The 8,987-nt window shown below is 40.3% G+C and overlaps 1 pseudogene across 1 annotated transcript; it reads right to left on the bottom strand.

Annotated features, from left to right (window-relative positions):
• Window positions 1–1,721: 1,721 nt before the first annotated feature.
• On the bottom strand, window positions 1,722–8,983 carry LOC117613623 (annotated as a pseudogene). The gene is made up of 7 exons (XR_004583757.1): window positions 8,888–8,983; window positions 8,556–8,762; window positions 3,573–3,811; window positions 3,369–3,463; window positions 3,139–3,268; window positions 2,586–3,050; window positions 1,722–2,345 (listed from the first exon to the last, which is right to left on the bottom strand). The product of XR_004583757.1 is annotated as a protein SIEVE ELEMENT OCCLUSION B-like (transcript).
• Between the last annotated feature and the right edge of the window lie 4 nt (window positions 8,984–8,987).

Genomic DNA, 8,987 nt, shown 5'->3' with positions numbered 1-8,987 from the left:
TGCGCTTGAACTTTCGACAATCTTCTTGTTATGCTTCTCCTTCTATATCGGAAAAATCTGCTTCCAATAGTGCGTAAACTCACACTTGAAGCACCCTTCATTGTCCTTGAATTTAGGATTCCTCCCATTGCCTTTCTTGCTTTTCGCTTGCTTGAACGGCTCTCTCTTCTCTTCGGTCCATGTTAATATGCGAGCACCTTGAGAGTTATCTCCAAAACTTTGAGCCAACCTGTGATGCGCCAAGTCTTGCACCACTTCCTCAAAATTTAGAGTAATCTTTTTTATCATCAGCGTAGCCCGGAAGTGTTCATATGACGGAGGCAAAGATGCCAACAACATCAATGCCTCATCCTCCGTGCTATAAACCACGTCCACCTTTTGTAAGTCCACAATACTCCTATTATAAGTGCAAAGATGCTCCATGAGATTTCCACTCTCCTTCATCCGAAGATTTAGGAGCTCTTCCTTCATGAAGTGTTTGTTTGATTTTGACTTCCCTTCAAACATCTGTTTGAGCTTTTCCCATGTTTGCTTTGTTGTGCTTCCATCACGTTGATGGACCCACTAGCCAACTCTCTGAGCATGTCCCTCTCCTCCATTGTCATGGTTTCCAGCCTTTTCTCCTCACCTACCAAGATAATATTAATGGTTGGACCTTTCTGGGCTAGGTCATGTTTCATTTTTCTTTGTCATAGCGTGAATTTCTCATTCCTTGTGAATATCTTCACCTCGAGCTTCACGCTATCCGTTTGTGGTTGCATCAGCTTCTCTTCTGCCTTCTTATCGCCGGTCATCGTCAACACTTGCAAACACTCTTAAAACTATAAGAGCATGTCTCGAAGAGCGGCTCTGATACCACTTGTTGTGTGAAAACACTCCAAAACCTTGTCATTGATGGACTATGCGATGACACACATACAAACCCATGAGAATAAAACACGCACACACAATGAAAAAAGTAAAGCAAACACACAAGAATAGATGTTCGGCCTCGTGCCTACGTCCTTTTTGGTGATCCCCTTGAGAAATTTCAATAGAAGAATATGAAGAACTTTGGTTACAACAAGAACCCCTTTAGCTCTATATCATCTCAAACCCTAGGTGTTAATTTCTCTCTCACCCTTGCTTAAACCCTTTGATATCCTCTTGAATTCTATCTTATGTTTCTCTCTTGAAAATTCATTCTTGAATTCTTCTCTTCTCTAAACTCCCCTGCCTCTTTTTTAAACTATCAGTTTCTGCTTCAAAAAATAATGGAACTGACTGTCCTAATTGGGACTATTTTTTTTGTAGTGTTTTGTATCTACTGCGCGAGAGGTACACTGTTGGGACCAAGTTGGTATTCAGTTTTAATGGAATTTCTCTTTCGCTTGAACCGAAAAAAAAAAAAAAAAAAAAAAAAAAAAGCTGCCCCTATTATAGTAACATATATATCAAGAAAAACAATAAAGGCGGATTTACAAAAATATTCATCACTAATACTATTAGAGGCACTTTTTAAGGTCGCTTCTTTAATCCGCCCCTCCTTTGTTTTAGGGTAGAACCTTATTCTGCCTCAAGAAAATTAGTATACAACCAAAAACAGTACTTTGAAATTATTCAAATATTATTATTAGCCAGCAAATCATACATCACATACCACGACTCTGACCACAAGAAAACATAGAACGACGAAATTGCAATCAGAGCTTCAATAAGGGTTAATGAATATCTACATGTAATATACTAGTTAATTAACTGATTAGCCACATAAACTTAATTTAATGATGTGCATTAGGGCCATCAATGTGGCAGCACTTGTAACTGATAAAAGTCTCCATGCTACGGTGGCAATCTGGGCATTTCATTGTGTCCGGGACCTTCCCGGTAGAGCCTGGAATATCTAGGCGGCAGCAAGGTCGAGTTGCAAGACGAACATTCTCATGGTATGCTTTGAAACAAAACTCAAAGCCTTTCTCTTTCACATGGTCCTTCCATTTATCAAAGTCCTCTATGACCCTTAAGATTGAGACTCCATGGCCAGTGAGCAACACAGAAGACCCTTTGCTGAGCACAGCCCATCCACTTTCGTTTTTGTAAGAAAGCAGCTTCTGGATTTCTTGAGTGACTGGGTCGACTTGCTTGTGGCCCTTGGTGAAGAAGAGGCTTTCTATGCCGGACCAGAAGTGTCCTAGAATGCCATGGTCATCTTCTCCTTTGCTTCCCTTCCCCACACAAAACTCGATGTAAATCTTTGTTTCCTTGAAAACGGGGTCGTTTGCGAGGGCACTTGCTTTCTTTGTGAATTGCTGAATCCAGTCGTTGTCTTTGCCTCCATAGAAGAAGATGTATTTTTCCTCTTTGATCTGGTTTTCCAAGGTAATTAAATTAATTAACCAAATGTACGAGCATTTTATATCCAAGCAAGAATAATGCTAGAGAGACCGTAATATTTGTGGACCACATCTACACATTAATTATGTGGTAAGCGAGATTCACTTGTTACATCAATAAATTGTCATCTGTCAAGTAAAGTGATAAACTAATCCGGTCTAAGAATGTAATTTATGCAACATATATAAGCTCTACTTTTAAAAGGAAATTACCCAATTGGGAAGAGATGGGTGAATGTCTTGGACTACATTGCCCACCCATCTATCTCTGTGAGAATGTGAGAGTTCTTCTTCTGTTGCCTTTGTGAAAGGGAAGGCTTTAACTCCCCATATCCGAATCATGTGGAGAGCGTTGGAATGCTCGACCTTTCCTTGTGGGTTCATCACCACAGTGCAGGCTTACCCTTGAAGTTCCACTCCTCCTTGATGAACCTGATTCCTGCTATGGGTGCAGGGTTCTGCACTGTGTACCATGGCATCTTCCGCCTCAGGGTCTCAAACTTCTTTCGCAGGTCATCGGTCCAGTGCTCGACAACTGGAACCCAGACAATCTTATGCTGGTTCCCTTTCTTGGTGAACTCATAGATGGGTTTGAGGATAGAAATGTCATCATCAGAGATGTCCAGGCTTGAAATGAACAACAGCACATTCTTCCTCCTTAATATATCGATTTTGACCGGTTTAACCAATTAGGGACGTTGTAATTAAGTAACTTTCCGTACTTCAAACCAAATTAATAGAAATAATACAAGTAATGGAGCTAACCATTTGTTTAGTAGAACCATCAATGAGTGGCTGGACATTGTCCTTGGTAAAGATGAGGGCCTTGAAAACCTCCATAATCTCAGTAGGAGTTTGGAAGGTTTTCCTTATCCTCCGGTACGCCTCTGCCTCCTCTGCACCAAACAACAAGCTTAATTTCTTCAGCATTTCATTTCAAGCAAATACAACACAGAGTATCTGATTTTACTGAAAAATCTGCAAGTAATAACCCACCAATTTGTTTTCTGCAAACTATTAGCTGGATCTTAAGCTTGTTTAGGACATAGTGGATTTTTTGAGCAAACGGGGCTAGATCATGGTCCTTGACCCTGAAACAAATATATACTTATCTTACTGGACAAAAAAAAAATTGAGCACAAATTCATCAAGATCCAGTCTACTATATTTTTGGTCAAACATTAAAGGAGAAGAACTTACTCATCACTGGTGAGAATAGTGACCTTAGTTGCACAAGCGACAACAGTCATAATAGCCCAATACACATCCACTGGAATATGGTCCATTGCAATTGCTAATCCCGGCACATCTTTCGGGTCCTAGCTAGAAAGCTTATCGAACTGATCGATGCACTCAATCACTTGCAATGTAGCCTTGATCAGATTGTTAAGCTCAAGCACTGCTTGTCTTCTTTTGTGCTGGTCTGAGTGCTTGAGGAGTGTTAGTGTTCTTTGTATATTGAGTGAGGAAGAGAGAGCAGAAAGCAGGAGAAAAAGAGAGAGAGAATCAATGTAACAATGAATACTCAATTAAGAAACAAGGCTTATTTACTTAGCTCACAGCTTATACACTAATACTCCCCTTTAAGCTTTGAGCTGATACAACTCCAAGCTTCTCCCTGAGATAGTTGAATCTATCTTTTGGTAAGGCCTTTGTAAAAATGTCTGCTACTTGTTCTTTGGTTGGGCAGTATACCAAATCAACAATTCCTTGCTGCAAGGCATCTTTTATGAAATGATATCTTCTGTCAATGTGTTTAGTCCTCTGGTGAAACACAGGATTTTTAGATATTGAGATTGCAGATGTATTGTCACACTGCAAAGGGGTTGCTTCAGCTGGTAACTCTCCAAAATCTTCAAGAACAAACCTGAGCCATATTGCTTGAGTTGTTGCTTCAGCAGCACTTATATACTCAGCCTCTGCAGTGGAAAGTGCAACACAATTCTGTTTCACAGAAGCCCATGAGAACACTCCACTCCCAAACGAAAACGCACAGCCTGAGGTACTCTTGCTGTCATCTACTGATCCCCCCCAGTCACTATCACAAAAGCCAACTAAAACTGCCTTCTTGCCTTTCATATAATGCAAACCATAGTCCAATGTTCCTTTGACATATCTGAGCACTCTCTTAGCTGCTCCATAGTGCTTGTTTGACGGTCCATGCATATATCTAGCTAATAGACTAGCTGCATACATCACATCTGGCCTTGTAGCAGTAAGATACAGTAAACTGCCTACAAGTTTTCTGTACTGCTCTTCATCTGCAGCCCCACTTCCATCTTCTTTACTTAACTTTTCAGTAGCCACAAGAGGAATAGAAACAGATTTGCATTCTTTCAATCCAAACTTATCCAACAAAGCAGAAGCATACTTCTTTTGATGAATGAAAATGCTAGATTCTGTTTGAATCACCCCCATTCCCAGAAAATGATGAAGAAGACCCAAGTCTGACATCTCATACTTCTCCTTCATATCTTCTTTGAACTCATCTAGCATCTCTTGATTGTTTCCAGTATACACAATGTCATCCACATAAATGGAGACAATTAGTATATCATGCTCTCCCCTTGTTTTAGTGTAGAGAGTTGCTTCACTTAAACTTTTCTCAAACCCACACTTAGCAAAATAGCTATCAATCTCTCCATACCAGGCCCTAGGTGCCTGTTTCAAGCCACAAAGAGCCTTGTATAGTTTGTACACCTTATCTTCCTTGCCATTAATCACAAACCCTTCAGGTTGATCAACATACACTTCTTCCTGCAATATTCCATTTAAGAAAGCAGACTTAACATCTAATTGAAATAGCTTCCAGCTTCTTTGTGCAGCAAGAGCAATCAGTGTTCTGATTCTATCAAGTCTAGCAACTGGAGCAAATGTTTCATTATAATCAATGCCTGGTTTCTGTACATACCCTTTAGCAACCAGCCTTGCCTTGTTCTTCTGTACATAACCATCTAAGTTCAACTTGGTTTTGAACACCCATTTCACACCAATAACCTGCTTATCACTTGGTCTGTCTACAAGCTCCCAAGTCTTATTTTTTTCAATCATGGACAGCTCTTCTTCCATTGCTTTTATCCAAGCCTTATCATGTGCAGCCTCCTCATATTTTTCAGGTTCCACAATGCAGAGATTGCATTGTGCAAGAATGTCATTTATGTTTCTCCATTTTAAAGGAGTATGATCATAGGGCTGAGAGGTATCTGCATGCTCATGAATGACATTCTCTTGTTCTTCAGCTTGAGTGAAAATGCAAGGACTAGAAGGACTTCTCTCGACTTCAGTCAACTCATGTGGAGTCACTTCAAATCCATTTTCAGCTTGCTTTGGAACATAGGTCATAGCAACAAAATTTTCTGAAGTTTCCTTCCAGTTCCAGGACTTGGTTTCATCAAAAACTACATCCCTTGACAGAATCAGCTTTTTAGTGCTTGGATCAAATACTCTGTACCCTTTCTCACAGGTTGCATATCCCACAAACACACCTTGGACAGACTTTGCATCAAGCTTTTGTCTTCTTTCAGCTGGTACATGCACATAACAGAGTGATCCAAACACCTTTAAGTGACCAATTCCTGGTTTTCTGCCACTATAAGCTTCAAAAGGAGTCATGCTATCAAGAGCTTTTGTAGGTGTTCTGTTTAGAATATAGACAGCTGTACGTACAGCTTCTGCCCAGAGAAAGTATGGCATGCCTTTATCATGAAGCATTGCCTTTGCCATCTCTACTACTGTTCTATTCTTTCTCTCCACTACTCCATTTTGCTGTGGAGTATAAGCAATAGATAACTGTCTTTGTATGCCTTCAGATTCCAGCAATTTGCTGAATTCAGTTGAGAGAAATTCTCCCCCTCTGTCACTCCTTAGGCATTTCACTTTGAAATCACATTGTAACTCCACCATTGCCTTGAACTTCCTGAAACAGTTTAGTGCCTCAGACTTGTGTCTTAGGAGATAAACCCATGACATTCTTGTGTGATCATCAATAAGCAACATGAAGTATTTATTCCCAGCAATTGATTCATTTTGCATGGGACCACACAAATCTGTGTGTATCAATTCTAGGGGATTCTTAGCTCTCCAAGCTTGTTCTTTTGGAAACCAATCTCGGTGTTGTTTTCCCATTTGACATCCTGCACATACACCATTTGCATCTTCAAGATGTGGAAGACCATGCACCATTTCCTTTTCTCTAAGCTGCTTGAGACTTCTAAGGTTTAGATGTCCTAGTCTCTTATGCCAAATCCAGGTACATTCAGTCACACTAGCCTTCAATGCAATGTGATCTGCTTGCATTAGAGACAGAGGATAGCATCTGTTATTTTTCATCTTAACCTTGATAACTAGACAGTCAAGTGAAGGACCATCAAAGATACAACACTCTCTTCCACCAAATAGCAAGTAATATCCATGTTCATCCATCTGTCCCACACTCAACAGGTTTTCCTTCAAACCAGGTAGAAACATGACTTCCTTGATGCACTTTCTGCCAGAATTTGTATCAATCATGAGTGATCCTATTCCAGCAACATCTACCAGATTTCCAGTGGGCATTTGTACTTTTCCAGTGACATTTGTCCTGACATCCACAAGAAGCTCAGCATTTCCAGTCATGTGATTGCTGCAGCCACTATCAATGTACCAATTCCCACTCACTTTGATCTCAGTAATTGCACTGTTAGCATAGAACAGATTTCCTGTTACTTCTACCTGATTAGCACAGTTTGCCTTCTGAACAACCTTGTCTGCTGTGCATTCTCTAGCCCAATGTCCAAACCTATCACAGTTGTGACATTTGGATTGTCCCTTGTATCGACATTCTCCAAAATGAAACTTAGAACACACCTTGCATTGTGGCTTAACTGTATCTTGTTTCATGAATCCTGCAGAGGTTGAATTCTGTGCAGGATTAGCAAATGACTTTTGTTGAGACTGAGGCTTTGAATCCCACTTCTTGCCCTTTCCATTCCAGTTTTTCTTAGTTCCACTTGACTGAGAATTACTCTTCTGTTGCTGACCTTTTGGATTCACAGAAAAAGAACCAAAAGCCTTATCAGTGGCATCAACAGTGTGCATATCAAACCGTTGTTCCTGGCTCTTAAGAATTGCCAGAACCTCCTGTAATTCAACTTTGTCTATACACTTCGTATTCTCAATCACAAGACAGATAGGATCATAAGGTTTGCTAAGACTTATTAAGACCTTTTGCACAAGTCTTTCATTAGGCAATGCCTCACCAAACGTCTTCATTTGGTTAATAAGTTCATTCAACCTTGTAAGATACTCAGATAACGTTTCATCATCACGCATCCTAGTATACTCAAATTCACGTCGAAGATTTTGGAGTTTAACTGATCGTACCTGATCACCATCGTGATACTCACCATATAGCAGATCCCATGCCATCTTTGCTGTATCAGCATTGGCAATTCGAGGGAATATTTGATCCGAGACTGCAATCTGGATAATACCCAGAGCTTTAGCATCTCGCATGTGTTCTACTACAGATTTCTCATCATCTTCCTCTGTTGCGCTTCCTTCAGCCATCTTCTCCTTTGAATCAGAGATCGTAACTCCTTTTTCAACTAACTTCCATAAACCATGAGATTTAAAGATTGTCACCATCTTGATTCTCCAGAACTCGTAGTTCTCACCGGAGAAGATTGGAGTTCTCACTTCAGAACCTCCAGATCCAGCAATCTCTAAGCTTAGATGATACAAATCTGAAAATAAAAAACAATGTGGTTCAGCAAGTTCACCTGAACCATAACGAGCTTGAGTGCAGCTCGATTGCAGCAGTATCACACAATCTACGCCCAGATTTCAGATCCAACCTGGCTCTGAGGCCATGTTAGTGTTCTCAGTATATTGAGTGAGGAAGAGAGAGCACAAAGCAAGAGAAAAGAGAGTGAGAATCAATGTAACAGTATATTGCTATATTGCATTTCTGTGTGTTACATAAGCATGCTCAGTGTGAGCTATAACAGAAAGGATAGCTGGATTCTCTGACATCACAGAGAATCACAGCCCTTCATCCAAAACTGCTATCTAGAATTCTTACAAGTGGCAACTACCACTTAGCATTACTAACGCCTAACATCAGTCATAATCAAGACTAAATGAATACTCAATTAAGAAACAAGGCTTATTTACTTAGCTCACAGCTTATACACTAATAAGGAGGACAGGGACTCGCTTCAGGATTGCAATTGATTTGGCAAGTCGGTCCGATTCGCGAAGCTGGGCAAGGAGCCAGAACTCCCCATATTCCATAGCAAAAGCTGCTAGAGTCAGCACTGCCTTTGCTTCCCATGAATAGCTTGATAGCTTGTTCAGTATTGCCAGGGTTGTGCTGTGCGCAACTTCCTCACCTGGAGGCTTGCATTGCGTCTGAAAATTTCAAATTAACTATGATAGTGTTAATTAATATGCAAAAGAAAAAGATAAGTGTGATGACGAGAAAAAATTACAATCAATATCATAATGAAAATAAAGAAAATTTCCCAGGTTATGACCTCGGAGGCTATTGACTTAAGTGTGCACAATGGTGTACTGAAGCCTGGTTGGGGGGTCTTTTCTTCTATGTTTNGAGGATGATGCAAGTCATCATAATAC

The sequence above is a fragment of the Prunus dulcis genome, unplaced genomic scaffold (genome assembly GCF_902201215.1).
Source record: "Prunus dulcis unplaced genomic scaffold, ALMONDv2, whole genome shotgun sequence".
In the NCBI taxonomy this organism is placed as follows: domain Eukaryota; kingdom Viridiplantae; phylum Streptophyta; class Magnoliopsida; order Rosales; family Rosaceae; genus Prunus; species Prunus dulcis.
The sequence above is the reverse complement of the archived record's forward strand: the minus strand, read 5'-3'. Positions and strand labels throughout refer to the sequence as shown.